Raw genomic sequence first — 9,990 nt, 5'->3', positions numbered from 1 at the left:
AGGGAGGGGGGGTGGTGAGGGTCGAGGGGCGGGGCCGCGGCGTGACGTCAGAGAACAATGACACCGCCGGGGGCGGGCACCCGGAGGCAGCCCGGGCGGGGGTCTCCCGGGGGACTGGGACTAGCGGAAGACGTCCGGGACCCGCTAGGGCCATTGCCTGATTGACGAGGCCCGCTTGGGAGTGCGGACGTGCCACGCAGATTCCAGGATCGTCCAGGCCTCCTGGGCAGTGATCAGCGCTGACCCTGGGCCAGAGTGAGGAGCAGGCCAGAGTACCCTCCCCCCACCCTATTTAAAAACATCCTCCAGTGGGCATCTCTGACCTTGGCTTGAACTCCTTCAGGGCCGGCTAGATCACTCCTTCCACCACCGAGGGAAAGGAGGCAAAATGAATTTGCCAACTCTAAATTCATTCTCAAGGCTTCGCTAGTCTGACAGCCCGCGAACTCAGCTTGGATTCCTGAGGGCTCAAAGGACTGCAGCTCAGGTCCACAGGAGCGTGGGAGGGGATGCCCGGAACCTACTTGATGTTCCCAGGGGGAAATTCTGCTGCCTGATGCCATTAGGTGCAAGGGAAGGCACTCCTTTGCGGGCCTCAGTCTTTCCACGTGTCACGTGGACTGTTATCAAGCTGCCTTTTCCCCGCACAGGTGGCAGCTGAGCACCCTTGGGAAAGGTATATGTGATGAGAGCCTTCCAGACCTCTCAGGACACCAGAGCAGCATGGTCCTAGTGCATTCCTGTGGGAGTACATACCTGAGACCCTCCCCCTCGGCCTCTGGGTGGCCCAGGTTCATAAGTCAGGACATGGGGGTAGCCTGAGAAACCCCTGGAGGCCTGACCCAGGGCTGGAAGGTGTAATGCAGCTGGCTGAGTGGTGGCTGGAGCCACAGCCGCTCCCCCGGGAAGTCTATAGCATTGCAGCAGCCAGAAAGCTACACCCCACCCCCCCAACCACCCCTGGTCCAAAACCTCAGGACAGAGTTTCTGGGTTTAAGAGGCAAGGGCAAGAATCCAGCCTCAGCCAAGCACTAGGTGGGTCAGGATGGATCAGGATACTGTCCTCTCAACATTTCTGTCCAAATTCCTCAGTGAGTGACATGGGCTCACCACCTCCAAGAAATGGGGAATGGAGGCAGCCTTGGCGGTGATCACTCATGTTCAAAAGCTCCTGTCCAGAAGATACCCCCAATCCCCATTTCCTTTACCTCTGAAAACCAGCATGCTACTGCAGAGGGCAGAGGAGCCCAGCCCAGTTTACAAAGCAGGCCCAAGCGAAGGGTAATTTCAGCTCTTCCTAGCTGGGCAAACATGACACTTGATGGCCGCAAGTCTGAGGAAACTCACCTGGGCCCTGAGTCTGCCCAGGCCTCCTGGGGATCCTGGCCTCCAGTTCTGGGGACTCAGGCCTTTGCTCTCTCTATTCATCTTTCAGGGAAATAACAAGGCAGGCTGGATCCCTGTGGGGTCTTGCAAGAAGCTATGACTTCCTTAGGACTACTGTGTGCTGGGTACCATGGTGAGGGTCTCAGCATTAGCTCGTCGAATTCTCACCCTGCCTTAGATGTTCTATTACTATCTCCCCTTCAGAGAAAACTGCTACTTTGAGTCACTTGGTCAATCAGGCTTCAAACTCAGGCTCTCCTGAACAAAGTTTCCTGTTTGACATCTTAGCCCAGCTCTGCCTCCTCTTCCATAGACTCTCTGTGTGGTCCTGGGCAAGTTGCTAACCCTCTCCGGGCATCTCGAAACCAAGGGTGAGGTCTCATGACAGTGGCAGGGCCTCTTTGGGGATTTCATGTCCTGAGCCTCCACCTTTCTGGCCCTGGCTTCTGTGGGCCTGGAGATCTGGGGGTGAAGCAGAGGGAATAGTGCTTTCACTTCCCAGCCACTGAGAACTGGAAGATAGATCCCACTCAGCTAACGCAGGGCCCAGGAATCACGTGGCTTCAGAGGCAGCTCAGTGCCCATCAGGAGGGTGCGGTCTGCACGGGGCCGGCCTGTGGGTGCCCATGCAATGTTCTGCTCACACCTACCTTCAGAGTAGACTTACGTTTTATAAATTGCCTTGCCTTCCAGGAACCATCAATGGGAAAGAAGGCCATTGCTTAGGCCTAGGCCTGGGGAGTGGGGAGCCAGGAGGTCCAGGAGGCCAGCAGGAAGGCAATGGGAAGAGGCTATAGGTCTGGGGGGAACAGAGGACCTGTACAGGGTACAGTGACTACGGCCTCCTGGGCTGGAGGCCCTCAGTGGCCTGGGGGAGCAAGGGACTGGCACATGCGGGGGTGAAATCCTACCTCTCCAGGACTGCCTTGTCTGTCTTCACAATTCACCCCTCACTCCCCAAAAGGGAGCTCAGGGACTAAAAGCGAGGAGGAGTGTCACCTTATTGAGAGCTTCCTGTTTGCCAGGCATTTCTCATTCGATCCTCTCCACAAGCCAGAAGATGTAATTCCCCACTGAAGACAAAGGCTCAGAGAGGTTAAGTGACTTGCTTAGGGCCTCACAGTTATTCAGTGAGTTGGGCCAGATCTCAGGATGGAGAATGGAGACTTGCCTTCATTCATCACCAGGCTATGGTGCAGACAAGGTGACCCTCTGAGTCCTTTGGGGTGGATGGTGGAATGATCACTCACCTTCCAGGGAATGATCGGGTCCCCTCCCATGGCAGTGGGTCATGGGGAGTAGATTTAGTCTTCGCACGTTGGTGGATCGGGAGGCATTTGGTCCCTGCCCCGTTCTGAGGTGACTGTGTGTCTAGAGGTAGGTGGTTGGGCCCAGCAGAGAGTAGATGTGCCCCTCAGCACAGCAGGTGCCCCTGGACTGCCTCCTCCCTCTTTGCCAGTCCAGTTGCCCACTCCATTCTCCGAAGCCACACCTGCCCAGCCTTCTGGCCTTGGCTCTCCAGGCTTTCCACCAGGGATGCTATCTTCTCCATTCCCATCATGGACCTCTGCCCCGTGGTTCCAGACCCAGCTCAGCCACCGCCCCCTTCTTGTGCTGGGAGGCCCAGGAGAGGCAACAGAGAGCCTGTTTTGGGAGTTAGGACACCTTTGCTCCCAGCCCACCACTGTCCCACTTGCAGGGTGTCTTGGGCACATCACAGACTCTCTCTGTGCTGCTGTCTCCCCGCCTGTCAGGTAGGAGAGTATGGGACATGGGATGTCCAGTGGTACTTCTGCCTCTGACTGAGCCTTTGACTCTTGAGCTAGGGGGCACCTCAGGGTTTAGCGGGGCCTTGCTTTGGGGAATGCCCTCAGAAGATCTCCTTACGCTGTGTAGGGAAAGGAAAACATGTGCGTTCAGAGGGGACGGGCCAGGGCTGTGAGTAGGTCACGACCTTAACACCTTGCTTCACAAGGTACCGCTCATCTTCTGAGCCTTGCAATGGCCCTTTTCCCAGGATGAAACCGAGCCCCGAAAGGAGGTGGTGGCTTTCCCATGGCCACACAGCTGGCAAGTGTCAGAGCGGGAACAAGAACCAGGTATCCGGACCCAACGCTCGCTCCTCTTCTCCAGCACTGCCAGAGAGCCATCTGGGAGCTAGGAGGGCCTGTACCGCTGGGGGGCCGGGAACAAGCAGCCAGAGGAGGGTCAGTCCTCCTCTCTCTATCCTGACCGCTCCGGCACCCTGAGGGAAGGGTCCCTCCTCTCTGGCACTGGAGGGGGTGGGAGAAGATCCCAGAGCCTCAACATCTCCCCTTCTCACCTGGACAGCAGTCTGCTGGCCTCAAGGCTCATAGCCCCTTGCCCTGACCCACGCATGTAGCCACATTGGGTGCCTTTCCATAGTTGCCAGCATTCTATACATACTCTTAACCTCCTCACACTCTTCCTGCCTCCTGGGACATACCCCTGGCAGTCTTCAAGGCCATATCCATGGCCATGTGCTCAGAGGCTTGCCCCCGATACCTCCAGCAGATCTGCTGTCTACCTAGTCTCAGCCCCCACGTGATGCTGCCCCGGCCTCCGGCATTGTCGTTATCATCGTAACAATTTCATATTAGAGCTTACGGTGTGCCGGACACCGAGTATCTCATGCACACCATCTCCTTTGCTCTGCACACAAGCTGATTTTTTATTAGTGGTAGTAACGTCTCCATTTTGAGAGATGAGGAAACTGAGGCACCAGGAATTTCATCTGCCCAGCGTGATATCTCAGGGAAATTACTTTTTTTTTAAAGATTTTATTTATTTATTTGACAGAGATAGAGACAGCCAGCGAGAGAGGGAACACAAGCAGGGGGAGTGGGAGAGGAAGAAGCAGGCTCATAGCGGAGGAGCCTGATGTGGGGCTTGAACCCATAATGCCGGGATCACGCCCTGAGGCGAAGGCAGATGCTTAACCGCTGTGCCACCCAGGCGCCCCAGGGAAATTATTTTGATGTGCACCCATCTCCTCCCAGGCTGAGACTGTGGGCCAGAGGGTGGCTCACTGCCCTATCCCATCACCCAGCACAGTGCCTGAGTGACTGACAGGCGGTCAAGGGCAGTGGGAGATGCGAGGGGCGCCCAAGGATGAGCCAGACCAGCCCTCCAGGAGCCCATAGGCTATCAGAAAGGACTACCCCCATCAAATCCCACTCTAAAATCTGAGGGAAGGAGGGGAGTTGGCGTTGAGTGGGGTCTGGAAGGCAAGCTCTGCTGGGGAAGCAGACCAGAGGGAGGCAGGGACCTGCCCAAGTTACATAGCAAGTGCGAGGCAGCAGCGGGCTGGGACCCCAGGCACCCAGTACGATGTGCCTTCTTGCACCTTGCAGCCAGCTGTGGGGTCCCTGAGCCTGTGCTGTTTTTCAAGGACACACGGTCCCAGACGCCTCCATGATGCTGAGCTGTTCAACGAGCGGCCCCAGTTCTTCTCTCCCCTCTATTAAAATTTTTTTTAAAAAGAAGAAGAAAGAAAGAAATCCAGGCATTGTTCCTCACTGCAGCTGGTGCCAACTAGAATCCCGCCGAACAGAATGGAGCCGAGAGCCCGGCCGCCAGGGGCCTGGCTGCTGACACAGGGCCTTTCTATTTTGCTTTCCCCCCTGGGGGCCCAGGCTGACGTTTCGTCCCCTCCGTGGGCACCCTCTCCACCTGCCTCCCTGGCCCCAGCTCTGAGTCTCCCGCTGCCCTCACCCCCTTTGCAAAAATCAGATGCCACTTGGGAGGGCTGTGGAGCACTGCCACCCCCTGCCTTTCTTCCTCATCCTCCACAACCCTGAGTGAGCGGGACCCCCTCCGTGTCCCCCCACTCTACCAAGGCGAGGGGGGGGGCTTTGGATGCCTGTCTAGGAGAGTGGCAGAAATCCTTTCTCCACGGAATCATTTGGAACACTGATTTGATTTCGGAATATACCAGGATTTTCCATCCCACCCCCACCTGACTTGGCAAGTGCCAGTCCAAGCTCACCCGTTAAGGCAATCTGCAGCAGGGAAGGGGTGGGGGTTGGGAGGGGTGGCGTGGGGTAGGGTGCTGGTGGCAACAAACAGACAAGCAGGCAGAGAAATGCTTTCTGAAGTTCCTGGTTTGCCGGCTGCCTCTGCTCTAAGAGACTTGGTCTTTGGAGGAAGAGGATTCTCCCAACTCCCCCTTGCTGCCTTCATTTCAGCCTCCCCTCCCTGCCCCTTTAGAACCTTGAGTTCCCTTTGGCAACATCCCCCACCTCTGTTCTCCAAAAAGCCGGTCTGACCCAGATTACCCCAAGCATCAGCCCAAAGAGAGTAGCGGCCTGGCCTCTATCCCGTGTCCACTGGGAGCCCCGGGGCTTGGCCTGGCCATCAAAGCCAGCTCCCTGAGCATCCCCTTTCCTCTTACGCGTACAGCGCTTGAGAGTTTGTAAAGAGCACTTTATGTCTTACCCGTGTGCCCCAGCGGCCTCAAGAGGCAGGCGGAGACGGCACAACCCACTTTGTAGAGAAGTAAACTGAGGGCTCAAGGGGCCCAGTGGTTTGGCCAAAGTCATACAGGAAGGGGCAGAATTGGTATTTGAATCCTGGTCTTCTGATTTCATGTCACTGAGGAGGCCGTGGGGACCTGAGTGGTAATGGTCTCAGAGGATGGCCTTCAAATATTGCCACAAGACAGGATCCCAGACACACTGATTCACCTACCAGACGTTTATTGACCACCTGCAACATGCCAGGCACAAAACTAGGCACTGGGAATCTGACAGTGAACAATACAGATGGGGTCTCTCTGACACAGAGCTTATATTCTGTTGATGGAGAGACAGCACACAGACTGTGCGGGAAGGCGTCCCTGTCTCCACCAGCCCAGCACATACGCCCCTGAAGGAGCCCTGGCTAAGAGGCTGGAGACAAGGGTTCTGGTCCTGGTGTTGCCCCCAGTCCCCGTGCGACGAGGCTTTCTACCTGTGAAATCTGCCAACATGTGGCCCCTTACGCATGTCCTCGGGGTCCTGCCCTACTCCCAGCCTCTGAGTCAAGTGGTTAATGATTTCCTAGCATGAATAATTACTCTGATTAATTTTTTCTCAAACCTGACTTTTCATGGGCTCTCAGGACCAGAAAGGGGCTTCGGAGGTCATCGAAGTGAGAACCCCTAGGTCTCATTCTTCTCGGGAGGTGCCTGTCTCTGCTTGCATCCTTCCGGGAATGGGGAGCTTGCTCCTTCACATGGCGGACCCTGCTCAGTGGTGTGGTGGTAGGTGTTTAACATCTGGCTCTCCAAAATGGGGAAAACCCGATGAACAGCATTTGCTGATTTCCATGGTGTAAATACTCCCACTGTGGCCAATGTCACGCTGCTGACTTAACATCCACCAGCTCTCGCAGAGTTCCAGAATATTTAGCCATGGGCTCTCATGAACCGGTCCGAGCCGGCTCCAACAAACCTCTGGGCTGCCCCACAGAGAAGCCCTGTCGAGCTATACGTGTTGGGAAGTTCTCCCTGGTATTGAGCAAAACTTCTAATTCTCAGGAGCTCCAGCCTGAGGGTCCTGAGTTACTTCTCTGGGGTGTCCTAGGACAAGGGGGCCCCTGGGCCCCCATGAAGCCGTTCAGGGAATAGGAGGAATTGACTTCTCTCTCCCCGTGACAGGGGAAGTTCCTGGGCCAAGTGGGGTCAGGGTATACTCACCCTCCCTCTCTGCCTCTCCTTCCTCCCTCCCTTTCATAAATATTTATTGGGACTCTGTGACCCATCAGGCACCTGCTAAATGCTGTGGCCCTGGCCACTCATGTCTTTGCTTACTGGCCCCTCCAACCGGAAAGTCTTCCCACTCGGCCTGTCCCCCTTGGAGGCTGTGCTCAGATGTCACCCGCTCTCAAAAGCATGCCCTGCCCTCCACCCCTACCCCTCCCGAGCAGGCAGGCGCCCGCCCTCCCACAGCCTTTCTCGGTCCCTGTTTGCCACTTATCACTTTCTACCTTGGATTACAGCTATCTGTGTACTCGGCTTATCTTTCCGCCAGACTGAGAGGCAGCGGACTTGCTGAAAGAGCGTGGACTTTGGAGCCCTGCGACCTGGCCCTGAATCCCAGCCTTGCCACTTAGGGCCGTGAGCCCTAGGGAAGCTCCTACCACCGTGGGGACCTCAGCTTCCCTATCTGTAAAGTGGGGCTGGTCATAAGTACTTCCAAGGTGGTCTGACCATTAGATGAGATTAGAAACGTAACTCCCCTTTCCTGTTCCAGTCTGGGACTCCCATCTCTCGGGGACAGAGATTGTGTCCAGTGCTGCTGCGTGCTCTCCCGGTTATGACGGCGGTATAAATATTAACAACAATGGTAAACACATATAGCAATGTGACTACGTGCAGTGTATTGTGTGAAGAACTTACATGCGCTAACTCATTTCATTCTCACAACAGCCTCGTGGCATCGGAACTATTCCTCCCATTGACAGATGAGCAATCTGAAGCACAGAAAGGTTAGACAGCAAGCCCAAGGTCACACAGCGAGTGGGAGAGCTGAGATTTGAATCAAGAAAATCAGTTCCAGGGCTGTAGCTGTGGAACACTATATTAAATGGCCATGGGAGAAGGGCTTGAAGGGGCTTCTAGAGCCATAGGGTGGGGGAGCTGTCCACGGGCTACCCTGGCCTTGACATTCTTGTCCTGTCCTGTGGGGTCGGGGTGGACAGAGAAGCTCCTGGTCTGTCCTCTGGAACCTCTGAACAGGTAAAGTGGTTAACGCTGAAGAGAGGGATGTCTCTAGGTCCCTAGGGGCAGGGGACTGAGAGGCCACTAATGGATTAGGCAATCAGGCAATCAGAGAAGGCTTCGTGGAAGAAGGGGCATTTGCAGTGGGCCTTGACCGATGAAGATCTGGGTGGGGAAAGACAAGGCAAAACAGCAGGAGTGAAAGTGAACAGTGGAAGAGGTATATTAGGGATTCACTTAGGTGTCAGTCTAGACCTTCTCCTGGGTGCCGGTGGGCAGGTAGAGCAGATAAGGTGAATACAGGGAAGGAGGGTGTGTTAGTCGTCTAGTCTGTGATTCAGAAATTGCTGAGGGAACCGTTTCAGGGACTCTGAAAGCCAGGACAGACCCTGAAGAGCTGAGAGCCACTTGGGCTGCCCTAGGGGCCAGGTTGGCATTTTGCTTCTTTTGAAGCTGCTCTGAGTACTCAGAGCCCTGGGTTCCTGAATCCAGCTCTTGGTTATATCCCTCCGTTTCTCAGAGCCTTAGTTTCCCTATCTGCAGAACGGGCATGAAGAGTGGACCTGGGGTGCCAGTTGAAGGAGGAAACAGGGTGGTGGTGGGGCCATGCCCGACACTCCTGGGGTAGGAAGTGGGTGGGAGGTTTGTGGAGGGGAGGACATGGGAAGCCGGACAGGGGTGGATGGGAGGAGCTCCATGTGCGTGGCCAGTGGTGCCAAGCCTGCCGAGTTGGTTCAGGTTGTGCCTCGTGACTCGCCCCACACCACATGCTCCATTTTCCCGGCATTGCCAAAGGCTGCCCAGCTCTGCTGGCTTAAAAACAATCTCCCTCCGAGGCTTCTGCAAGGACAGCGCCTGGCAGGCTGTGGGCTGACCCGGCTCCTCTGGCCGGCCGGCCGGCTTTTGGCCCACTACTCCCCTCCAGGTAGCACTAATGTACTAATGAATGCTTTGAGAGCATTCATTGTGTGCCAAGGGCTGTTTTAAACGCTTCCATTATATTAACTAATTTAATCCTCACCACCACACTGATGACACCCAACTCGGGCGAGGAAACAGACACGGACAGGTTCAGCCTGGTGGTCCCACTCCAGTTGCACGGCAGGACAGGTGAAGCCTGAGAGGTGGAAAGAGCCCACGGAGCCTGGCAGCAAGGCCTGCAAGGGGCAGTCTGCACCCCTTCTGGCTGTTTCCCTGTGGGGGGACCCTCACACAAGCAGTTCCTCTGTCTGCACGTGTGCGTATGTCCGCACGCTGGACACCGCGGTCGTGCAGACCCACAGAGATAGTCCCACATGGGTCTCACTGTCACTGAGTCACAGACACATCCACGGGTACAGGCACCATGCCCACCCTGCCGCAGACACACACACACACGCACACTCATGCCTAGGCACCCAGTGGCCACACTGCCTGACAGATACACATGTGAGTGTCCCTCACACACCCCTAGATCTCCCCCTCCACACACACACACACACACAGAGGCACACACGCTCCTATGTCCTCCAAATGACCCAGTGGGATCTGTGAACTCACGTTGCATCCCCCTGGCCTCCAGCCTCTGCGGATGGCCCTCTGGCCCATTCTTTACCCTTCAAGCCCATGGCTCCAGAATGTGGACACTCTGCAGGTCCCGCCCAAATCCTTGCCCTGCTCGGCCTCCCTCTATAGGAACTGGGCCTCAGGGGTGTGGTAGGGGCTTGGGGGTGGACAGCTCCCCTTCCCCCAACCCAAGGGGCTGCAGAAGGAGCAGCAGGAAGAGGAGATAAATTAATCCTGGCCTCCCCTCCCCCTGGGCTCTCTGTGATGCTAATTCTCTCCGCCTTTGATCCAGCCCAGGCCCCTAACTCTGAGCAGGAACAGGAGCAGGCTCTGGGCCT

General features: G+C 56.2%; 1 long non-coding RNA gene across 1 annotated transcript; it reads left to right on the top strand.

Moving 5' to 3' along the window:
• The first annotated feature begins 953 nt into the window (after positions 1–953).
• LOC109490107 lies at positions 954–9,759 on the top strand. Its single transcript, XR_002143339.2, has 3 exons — positions 954–3,485; positions 6,508–6,649; positions 7,387–9,759. It is a non-coding gene; the product is annotated as an uncharacterized LOC109490107 (long non-coding RNA).
• Positions 9,760–9,990: the final 231 nt, after the last annotated feature.

This window comes from Ailuropoda melanoleuca, chromosome 6 (assembly GCF_002007445.2).
Source record: "Ailuropoda melanoleuca isolate Jingjing chromosome 6, ASM200744v2, whole genome shotgun sequence".
Taxonomy (NCBI): domain Eukaryota; kingdom Metazoa; phylum Chordata; class Mammalia; order Carnivora; family Ursidae; genus Ailuropoda; species Ailuropoda melanoleuca.
This window is presented reverse-complemented; position numbering and strand designations above follow the sequence as displayed.